The following is a 10,025-nucleotide window of genomic DNA, read 5'->3' as shown; positions in this document are numbered from 1 at the left end:
TCTCTCCATCTCTTAAATGAACAGATCAGGATACCAATTTTATGCAATCACTCAGGTTCCACACAGGATACAGGATAACATACAGTAAGTGCATTTGGAAGTGATGATACAAAGAAATGAGCAAACAAAAGTGGAACTGGAAAGGAATATTTTAGGTGATGCATGGGTACACTCTTCTGATTGGTTGAAATTGACAACCCAACTGAAAATGTATTTTCTGTTTAAAGAGCAAGAGAGACAGAGGAGATCCATATTGCGGAACAAACACTCTATAGCAATAACTACTACTAGAATAGAGCTTTAACCTTTTTAACAAAAACGTTTTGTTTTAACCAAAAATCACATCATCATCACAATCCCTACATATATACTCATGTGAATCTCTCAAGTCACCCAACAAAATAACAAGCAACAGTTTTGATTTGGAAGGAATTGTGTACGCTTGTCATGGGCTAATAATAAAAGCCTTCAATAATACAATACATGGCCTGCATGCAAATTTATATCTCATTATGCCCGGCTGAGTCTGTTGCTATTTCTGAGACCTGAGAAATCTGATCGCGGAATGTTGAATGTTGCAAATGCAATGTTTGCTGAATTTATGAGCATATGTTTCTGTTATGTGGAATAATTTGTTTTTTTTAGTGAGTGCTGGGTGTAAAGCCATTGATTTATCCTATACTTAGTATGGGGGTTGCAGTGCGAAATGTTGTGAGCTTCTGTATATCTCCTTACTTAGTGCCCCATCATATTATCTTATGTATATCTCCTTACTTAGATTAAATGTTGTGAGCTTCTGTATATCTCCTTACTTAGTACACCATCATATTATCTTATGTATATCTCCTTACTTAGTGCACCATCATATTATCTTATGTATATCTCCTTACTTAGTGCACCATCATATTATCTTATGTATATCTCCTTACTTATAGTGCACCATCATATTATCTTATGTATATCTCCTTACTTATAGTGTACCATCATATTATCTTATGTATATCTCCTTACTTAGTACACCATCATATTATCTTATGTATATCTCCTTACTTAGTACACCATCATATTTCACATCTAAAACCCAAAGAACCAAATGGGTATTGGTCCCTTATTGGTCCATTTGGTTCCTGAGGTGGCCAGTAACGGTTACATACAAATGTAACCAAATTGACCCGTACATTGTACAAATTTGGTACATTGGTACACTCTCAGAGTTAAATGAACACAAAATAAACACTGAGGACTGTCATGCTACCTACAATGTTAAAGAATTCCACGACTACTGTAGTGTGTCACCTCCAACATAGTGGTAAACCAAATTAAATGGGCCATGCAGATGCAGGACAGCTAGGCTTCCAAACCTTTTCAGCGAAAGACCCAAAGGAGGCTCCCTGAGATCCAAACTAACGCTCCTCTTTTACCCTGGATTTGAACCCGGTTTCCTACATAAGTGCTGACATTTTTACCATTGAGCTAATATAGCTTGCTCAGGGGATAAGTTGAATCTTGACCATCAGGTCAAAATTCGTGTCAGATCCTGTGTCCAGGTGAGACATGACCATTGACACAATCTAATTGTCCCAATACAAAAGCAGGGAGACAAAATACAACCAACCCAATTGTATAAATTATATTGTACATAGCTACAGATTAGACTAAATTAAATGTATTCCTAAAGCCAATTCTCCCATTGTGAGCTTGCAGATATATGCTTTTTTGAACATTTGTGAAAATATCTGAAATTTGCTATGTTTTATATTTATTTTTTATTTATTTAAAAAAAAATCTTTCTGGAAAAAAGTAAAACGAAGAAAGTGTCACCCATAAAACCACGTCTGTGACCTGGAAATGGGTCGCGATAGGGAACCACTGGTAAAGACCATATTATTTCCTCTCAAGGTCACAGCGGTTCAAAGCCCACAACAGTGTCCATCCCCATCCAAGCGTCCTTGAGAAAGACACTGACATATGTAGCCGTCCCTGCACTCTGACCTGTATAGATTTATGTGAGTCTCTGAGGGATATGAAAAGAAATACATTACTCCACTATTTATCTCATCCTTTCTGAAATGACAAAACTCTGCAGTATAATGAATGGAAAAAAAGTAACAAATTATCTCACAAATATAGCACCTCCATCCATGCAATGAGTCACATGAGTGCAGATCTAATGACCACACACACATGCACACGCACGCACGCACGCATGTACACACACACGCACATGCACACGCACGCACACACACACATACACACACACACACACACCCCGCCATGCATTTTGATTTCTGTATCTCAGGAAGCAACACCCACCTCCTATCTCATAAACACCTTTGACTGAGAAGAGAGAGGAAGGGCCCCAGCAGGCCCTGTGCCGCTGTGTGTGTGTGTGTGTGTGTGTGTGTGTGTGTGTGTGTGTGTGTGTGTGTGTGTGTGTGTGTGTGTGTGTGTGTGTGTGTGTGTGTGTGTGTGTGTGTGTGTGTGTGTGTGTGTGTGTGTGTGTGTGTGTGTGTGGCTGGGATAAGGAAGAGTGCAGTGAGCTATATATAGCCATCACTCGATTATTTCTCTCGGAGACGGTTCTAGTTGAAAGGCCAGTGAGGCGGAGTGGGTGGGCAGCGGACGGGAGGTGGGGGTGGGTGGAGGATGCTAGGAGATGAAGGGTGTGGTGCCGTGGCCCTGACAGTTGATTAGTCTCCATTAGTTTGTCAGAGTCTGACAAGACTAGATGTATGAGGGAGCCACCGCCCACCGCACAGGGCTGTCTGGAGCAGTGCTGCTCAAAGTTTGGTCCAAGGTCAGGGACTCCCAGGTTTCCTTGACTGGGTTCCAAACGGAGACATCTCTCAGACTTACAGGTGTCCTTCAAATGTAAAAGTTTGCGATTTTTTGATTGATTGATTGATTGATTGATTGATTGATTGATCGGTTGACGGTATCCGGAATGCTCTCCTTGTGAAAAACACGCTCGCCCTCGTTTCTTTCCACCGACCTTACGCCGACCACTCCAGTGCATGGAGCGGTTCTTCAATTCATTTTTTTACTGAGAATAAGGTTATACATAAGTTTAGGGTTATGCATAGTTTTACTGGGGTTAAGTTTAGGAATAGAAACCACTGGTCCTAAGGCGATGGAGTCCAACCCTGTGTTAGGGGGCGCCACTGCTCTCCTCAGTAAGCTGGCCAGCCTGTGTTGGTTTGGCTTGTGAACGTGGTCTTCTGTTTTGTATTAGATCCGTGGAACAGTAGGGATTTGGTGTTTGTTCCATAATCCCATAATCAATTTTCTTCATTTCTTCCGTATCTCTGTCACCTTGCCTGTTGCTGTGTTCATCCTTCTCTCCTGGCATTTTTTGTTGTTGTTCCCCCGGCCCTCACTCTATCTTCCCTTTCTGTGCGCGCCTGCGTGTGTCTTCGCGCGTGCACACGCGTGAGATGTGTGTGCCTGTGTCTCAAAGGATCATATTAAGAGAGAAACCAGTGTGTGTAAACCCCTGTGGCCCGAATCTTTTCACTGCATCAGCAGTTTTTCAGGGTTAAGAAAGAGTTAGTGTGTTATACTCATGGCTGTAATTACCTTGTACCGGGTTTGTAAGTGAAGGTAATGATTCATGTTTCCAGGCATGTTTTCCTGCAAAAAAGCATGTAAGACAGAAAATGATAAGAAAATGTACAGTATGCGATCGGATGTATGTGTAAGGCCTATTGCTGTATATTGAAATGAAAGGGGGACACACACACAAAACAAATATTTAAGTGATTCATTATGTTACAACTGAATTACTGTGCACACAAAATAATAAAAAGTATTAATTGTTAAAGAAAACAAAATTACTTAACAGCACTTGCTATTTGCATTACATCCAGTTTCAGAACCTTAACTTACTAAACCCCTGGAAAGTCAATTGCTAATATTGGGCGACTGATACACCAGTGACTAATAGCCTATTAGTTCATCAGGTTATAGTTCAATCAGATTCATGGCTTTCATTTACCTTCAAAATTGCCTTTTAAACAAAGCACAGAATCTGTTTGATATTGAGATCACGACCTCACAAGGAACAAAGAAAGTGATGAACAATATTGCTGTGGTACACTGTGTGGAAAGAAGCCATTTAACTATACAGGGAAAGGGACTTGGGGATGTGTGGCACATTTTATTTCCAAATATGTGATTTGAAATGTTAAAAATGTCAGGAGAAATGAAAAGATTGAAAACTGTCAGGTCTTTCTGAGCAGACAGGCAGCAAATATGGCAACAGAGATGTTGTCCTTGACATCAAAGCCAAGAGCAGACATGTATGCACACCCATACAGCGCGCACATGCACGCACGTCTGCACTCGCACACATACGCACACACACACACACACACACACACACACACACACACACACACACACACACACGCACGCACACAGCCTCACATACAGGCTTAGACACACCGTTTGATATCATCTTGGGAAGCAGACACATAATTTATATGCAAAACCCCCAGAGCCTGAAGTCCCCTTGTTAATATGAGCCTTTGCAACCGGGGCAGGTGAGTGACATACCAAAGCAGTCCCCCCCACACTCCACTCTGCTCAATGCTGTGTGGATATAGAACGGAGCTAGACCAGAGGTCAGCAGGAATTCAGCAGACCGGAGTGGCTTTCTGTTGGGAGATTAGTCCTGAGAACGCTGGGCTGGAACTGAGATTTATCCCCTGGATTCCCACCCCGAGAGGTGGAATTGAATGGTGGCTTGTGAAGGGGGTGAAATGACATTGAAGAGTGAATTCACGGTCATCTGGTTTTTACATTACATTTCCATTATATTCTCACTGAGCGGGTTGCGGATCACCTCCGTACTCGTATCAGAAACCTACTTGATTTTCCACACATGGCTGTAAAGCAGTGGCCTTCTGAAATGTGTGTGTGTGTGTGTGTGTGTGTGTGTGTGTGTGTGTGTGTGTGTGTGTGTGTGTGTGTGTGTGTGTGTGTGTGTGTGTGTGTGTGTGTGTGTGTGTGTGTGTGTGTGTGTGTGTGTTGAAGATGGATGGGGATTGTAGTGTTGCTGGGCTGAAAGAGGGAAATATATGAATAGTGACTGCGGTTTATTGGTGATTATGCAAATAGTCAATGAATAATCTCTTGAAACAGGCCAAAGGGGAGCTTTGTCAGTGAAGGTTTAATATGAGTATCATAGAATTATGGGTTCTTTCAAAGAAGGGCCTTAACTAGACTTCAATAGGCTCTGTGCATAATAGTAGTCCTGGCTTTCCAGAAGGTCACATACCGGTTTCCTATTCCGGGTCAGTTTTATTAGTATTTTTAATTTTAGTTTGTTTAATTGGCTCAGCAGCAGTCAGCAGATTTGAACTGTTAACACGTGAAGGTGTCATATTTATTATCGATTCTGGTTCTGCTTATCGATTCCGGTTCCCTATTTCGGTTCCAAAATGGTATAAAATAACTTAGCCTATAAGAGGTGAAATGTTCAACAAAAAGCTTTTATTCTTTTAAGCCTTTAATTTAAGACTGTTTAAGAGTGTTGAGCTGTTGAGTGGTTTTCTATTTACCAGCTGCTATGCAATAGCAAGCTGAGTCTATAATCGATGTGCAAGCTAGTCCAGCTGGTTTTCTCATTTATTCATTTATTTTATGTATTTATTTATTTATTTGACAGGGACAATGCTCATTAATCAACATTTCAGTTTTCACTTCCATGTAAATGTGCCAGAGTTAGCCATAAGCTGACGTATGTAAGCACCGCAAATATGTCCGGGCGAAAACAAACGACTCAGAACACAATAGTAACGCCTTAGATCATTTTGGTTCCTACTTAAACTACTGAGCTGAAACTGACACAGAGGCAGTTATAGCGGACCCCTGCAGATAATAACAATGCAGCGATAGGGAGAACCGAAATTGTTTTAATTGGTACCCGGTACCCAAGCATGTTCGGCTCGGTATACCCGGTACCCAAGCATGTTCGGCTCCGTATACCCGGTACCCAAGCATGTTCGGCTCCGTATACCCGGTACCCAAGCATGTTCGGCTCCGTATACCCGGTAGCATGTTCGGTTCGGTACCTGCTTGGTCCCGAGGTTCGGGACCCACCCCTAATGCCACCTCCTGGAGACCCGGGACTACAGTTATGCACAGAGCCTTTCCATATACAAATCAGCAGTACCGAGTGAGAGCTGTTTAACTGCCTCTGGTGTCTACCTCAGTCTCTTGTTAGTGCCACATGAAATGGGCCCTGTGAGTGTTGTGCTGTTTTGAAGCAGTCGAGCAGCAAAATACCATGGCATTGTTTGCTGAGACAGAGATGTCAGTGCAACGTTAAATAGCCCAACATAGTGAGAGCTCAGCAGGTTTCATGTGCTAGGCTTCAAATGAGCGTAACTGCTGACAAAGTTTTTATCAACAGGAAACGCAGATTTCGGTTCAGTTCCTTCCCTTCTCTCTCTCTCTCTCTCTCTCTCTCTCTCTCTCTCTCCATCTCCTCCCCCCTCTATCACTGTAGCAGTGTTCCTCTACCACAGCACTCTTGACTTGTTTGTTTTATTCCCCCCCCCCCCTTCCCTCTCTCTCTCTCTCTCTCTCTCTCTCTCTCTCTCTCTCTCTCTCTCTCTCTCTACCGGGAAAATATTTACAATATTTTGCACAGAATATTTCCTGTGTCAGGGGCGTATTTATTCTCATTATTGCAGTCAGCTAAACTGTTCTAGTCCTCCTCTCCAAAGAGACTAACATGCAGGTCAATGTTCTCTGTGATGAGCTCTTTGGCCGCGTGAGATCAGTTCAGAAATGTAAAGAAGCAGGCACTAAGAGAGACACAGGGGGCAGAGAATAACACAAACACAGCAAAGAGTGTCCTTGTAGAACTGAACAGGGATTTTCTACTGAAGCATTTTCTACATGTGATAACGATGTCGTATTCACAGCATGGAACATGTTCAAGGGATTTTGAGATTTCTTAGGTTCCCTGAGGGGATGAAGTCTGAGGTTCATGAAGTCTGTATACAATTATGGAAGTACCTCTGTAATATTGCATTTTGTCAATGTCAGGCAGAAACCTTGTAGATTCGCCATCGACTTTAAATGATTTTTTTTTTGTAAAGTATAGTGCCCTACTTCATCATACTAAAGTGTCACACAAAAGCAGCAAAAATAGCCATGTACAAGACTAAAGGCCATCTACAAGCTCGCATACAGTGCAACGTGTTGTGAGCTTAGATTGTGTCTGTGGGTTTTATAAATACTGACCCAATGACAAGTACTAACAAGAGCTTGTGACTAAATAATAACTACTTTGGACCCATTCAAAGATGGAACACAGATTCCGTTTTTCATTTCCTTCCTGGACGCCCCGCCCCCTCAAAGCTGTATTGGCTCTTATTGCCCTCTCACTCGGATCCAATATGCCAGTATCGATCGTGTTGAAATGCAATCTGGAGCTTTGATGGCAGTGGAGCAAACAATCTAAATTTAACAAAACACCTCTGACACCCCAGGCTTCACCCGGCAGGCCTTGAAAGCATCTCACCGAAGAGGAACAAATGTATTTATCTTATGATGAGTGAATGAGGGATCTTTGGTGTGGTTGTGCCTATTGTTGGAGACACCGTTCCGTTCCTGGCATGTCCTTCGAATCGGGCAGAAGGTACAGGAAGTGAAGTGACCACGCCCTCGACCTCAAGGTGGTATTGGGTTCAACCTGAGGGTCTCAGGCATTTAGGATATAGCTGATTTTATTTTAGTTAAAGAAACTGACACAGAACATAATTATGATTCAAAGTTAGTTTAATTTATTTTCTTTTTCTCCCCTATATTCTTATAGCACGATAACCCATTTTTCACCCGGTGCCAATTTCCTAAACTGTAATCCTGTAATCCCTCTGCCAACCTGGGGTGATTCCCGAACTGAGCTCATGCTTCATTCAATGCATGAGGAGCTCAAGCCGCTTCTTATCACCTGGTAGGGAGAGTTTCCCAGGTAGCACGTAGCACGTGGAAGGAACACATTATTCCAACTACCGGGTACCGTAGTTCCTTTCCCCTCCCCGGCCGACCAGGGGGAGGCAGTATAGAGACCAGGATTACTGCATGTTTTTTGTGAGGGTACCTACCCTATGGGACACGGGGAGAACATGCTAACTCCACAAAGAAAGGCCCTTTTGCCAACCCCATAGGGTATGAATGCTGATGACGGGGTGGAGACAACACACCCCCAGTGCCCCCAGCGTCCCCTCTAGCTGTGAGGCGACAGCGCTACCAACTGCCTTTATATTCTTCTCAACATTTGTCCTGACAATAATGAAACTATGTGAACTTTAGTCAGTTCATGGGACACACAAGCATACTGTATGTGCCTACAATATAGGTTTAGCTCTGTATGTAGTCTTGTGTGAATTGACCATTCTTGCCTTAGATTTAAAATCTACAGTATAATGCAAACCTTCCTTGTGCAGTCAGTGACAGTGCTCTGACCTTCCCACCCCATCAACCAGTTAAACCTAATTAAAATATACAGTATAATGCAAACCTTCCTTGTGCAGTCAGTGACAGTGCTCTGACCTTCCCACCCCATCAACCAGTTCCAATTGAGTGATACAGATTTGTTTTCTTCCAGAAGGGCATTTGATATTTCTTCTTCTATTCTTGCTGACTTTCTCTAACCATTTCTAGACTTAAAGCCTGGGAGATGCATCTTCAATAAGTGAATAAAACTGCCTTCCGGCCGAGTGCTTTTTGGCAAACTGTGGTCAGAAAAATACATAACTGTTGCTGTTTGCTTATAGCACTATTTACCTGAATCATTCAAGGCCTACCTGCAATCAGGGCAGATGTTTTGTGATCCATTAAAGGGGCACTTCACGTCTTCACCCCTTTTGCAACAAGATCTTATTTTTTTTTTTTCACTTAATTTTTATTGAAGGAAAAAAAATACACAACTGACAAGACAATACGGAAAGAAAAAAGACAAAAAGTAAACAAAAAAAAGGCTGCATTTCTCATATTACAAAAAAAAACTTTCAATGAAATCCAATTGCAATATCGCTAGGCTGAGAGAAGAAATTCCACTTTTCCCACTTTTTATAGAATTTATCCTCTTGTAGTCTAAGTATGAATGTTAGTTTTTCCATAGAATACAGTTCCTCAATAATGTCCATCCATTGATCTTTCGTTGGTGGGTCCTGCTGGCACCAGCGTCGTGTGATTGCTTTTTTACTTGCTGCTAAGAGGATCTTGATTAAATATTTATCATGTGTTAGAAACTCTTCAGGGATATTTCCCAACAGTAGAAAAGAAACAGACAGAGGTATCTCAAAACACAGAATGGTCTCCAAGGTGGAATGGATGTCCTGCCAGTATTTCTGAATTTTAGGACAAGACCAGAAAATATGAGCGTGGCCCGCTCCCTTGTGGCCACATTGTCTCCAGCAAGGCTGATCTGTTTTCAGTTGTCTCGATTTAATTTTGGGGGTAATAAAAAATCTCATTAGGTTCTTCCAACAGAATTCTCTCCACATTCTTGAATTGGTGGATGTAATTTGTGTATTGCACATGTTTGCCCATTCTTCTGATGTGATGGTAATCTCCAACTCTTTTTCCCAATTAGTTTTAATGTACTCTGTGGAGTTGACCCTAGCTGAAACCAGGGCATTATAAATACTGGATACTACTCTTTTGGACTCATGCTTATATGCCTGAATAAAAACCTGTATGAGATCGTTTGAGGCCACCGGCTCGGAATGCTTTCACCTCCCCCATGAAGTACTCTCGTATTTGGAGGTATCTAAAAAAGTCCTTGTTATCTATGCACATACACATATCTTTCAATTGTTCAAAGTTCAATAACACATTGCCTTTCATGGCAGTACTGTAAGAGGAAAAACCATACCGAGCCCATCGCCTGAAAGTTTGATCATACACACCAGGCTTAAAATCTGGATCGTAAGCGGGCCACCTCAACACCCTGATTGTCCTCTCCATTTTGAACTGTTTCACGACTTTGAACCAAGTATTTAAAGTAA

The 10,025-nt window shown here is 42.0% G+C and overlaps 1 protein-coding gene across 2 annotated transcripts in view; it reads left to right on the top strand.

Annotated features, from left to right (window-relative positions):
- The window catches only part of rftn1b (raftlin, lipid raft linker 1b), an 83,565-nt gene that overhangs the window by 611 nt on the left and 72,929 nt on the right, over positions 1–10,025 (top strand). The gene's annotated exons all lie outside the window — the stretch shown is intronic.

The sequence above is a fragment of the Protomyctophum parallelum genome, assembly GCF_964188405.1.
Source record: "Protomyctophum parallelum genome assembly, chromosome: 3".
NCBI classification, from domain to species: Eukaryota; Metazoa; Chordata; class Actinopteri; order Myctophiformes; family Myctophidae; genus Protomyctophum; species Protomyctophum parallelum.
Note: the sequence above shows the minus strand (reverse complement) of the source record. Positions and strands in the feature narration are given on the sequence as shown.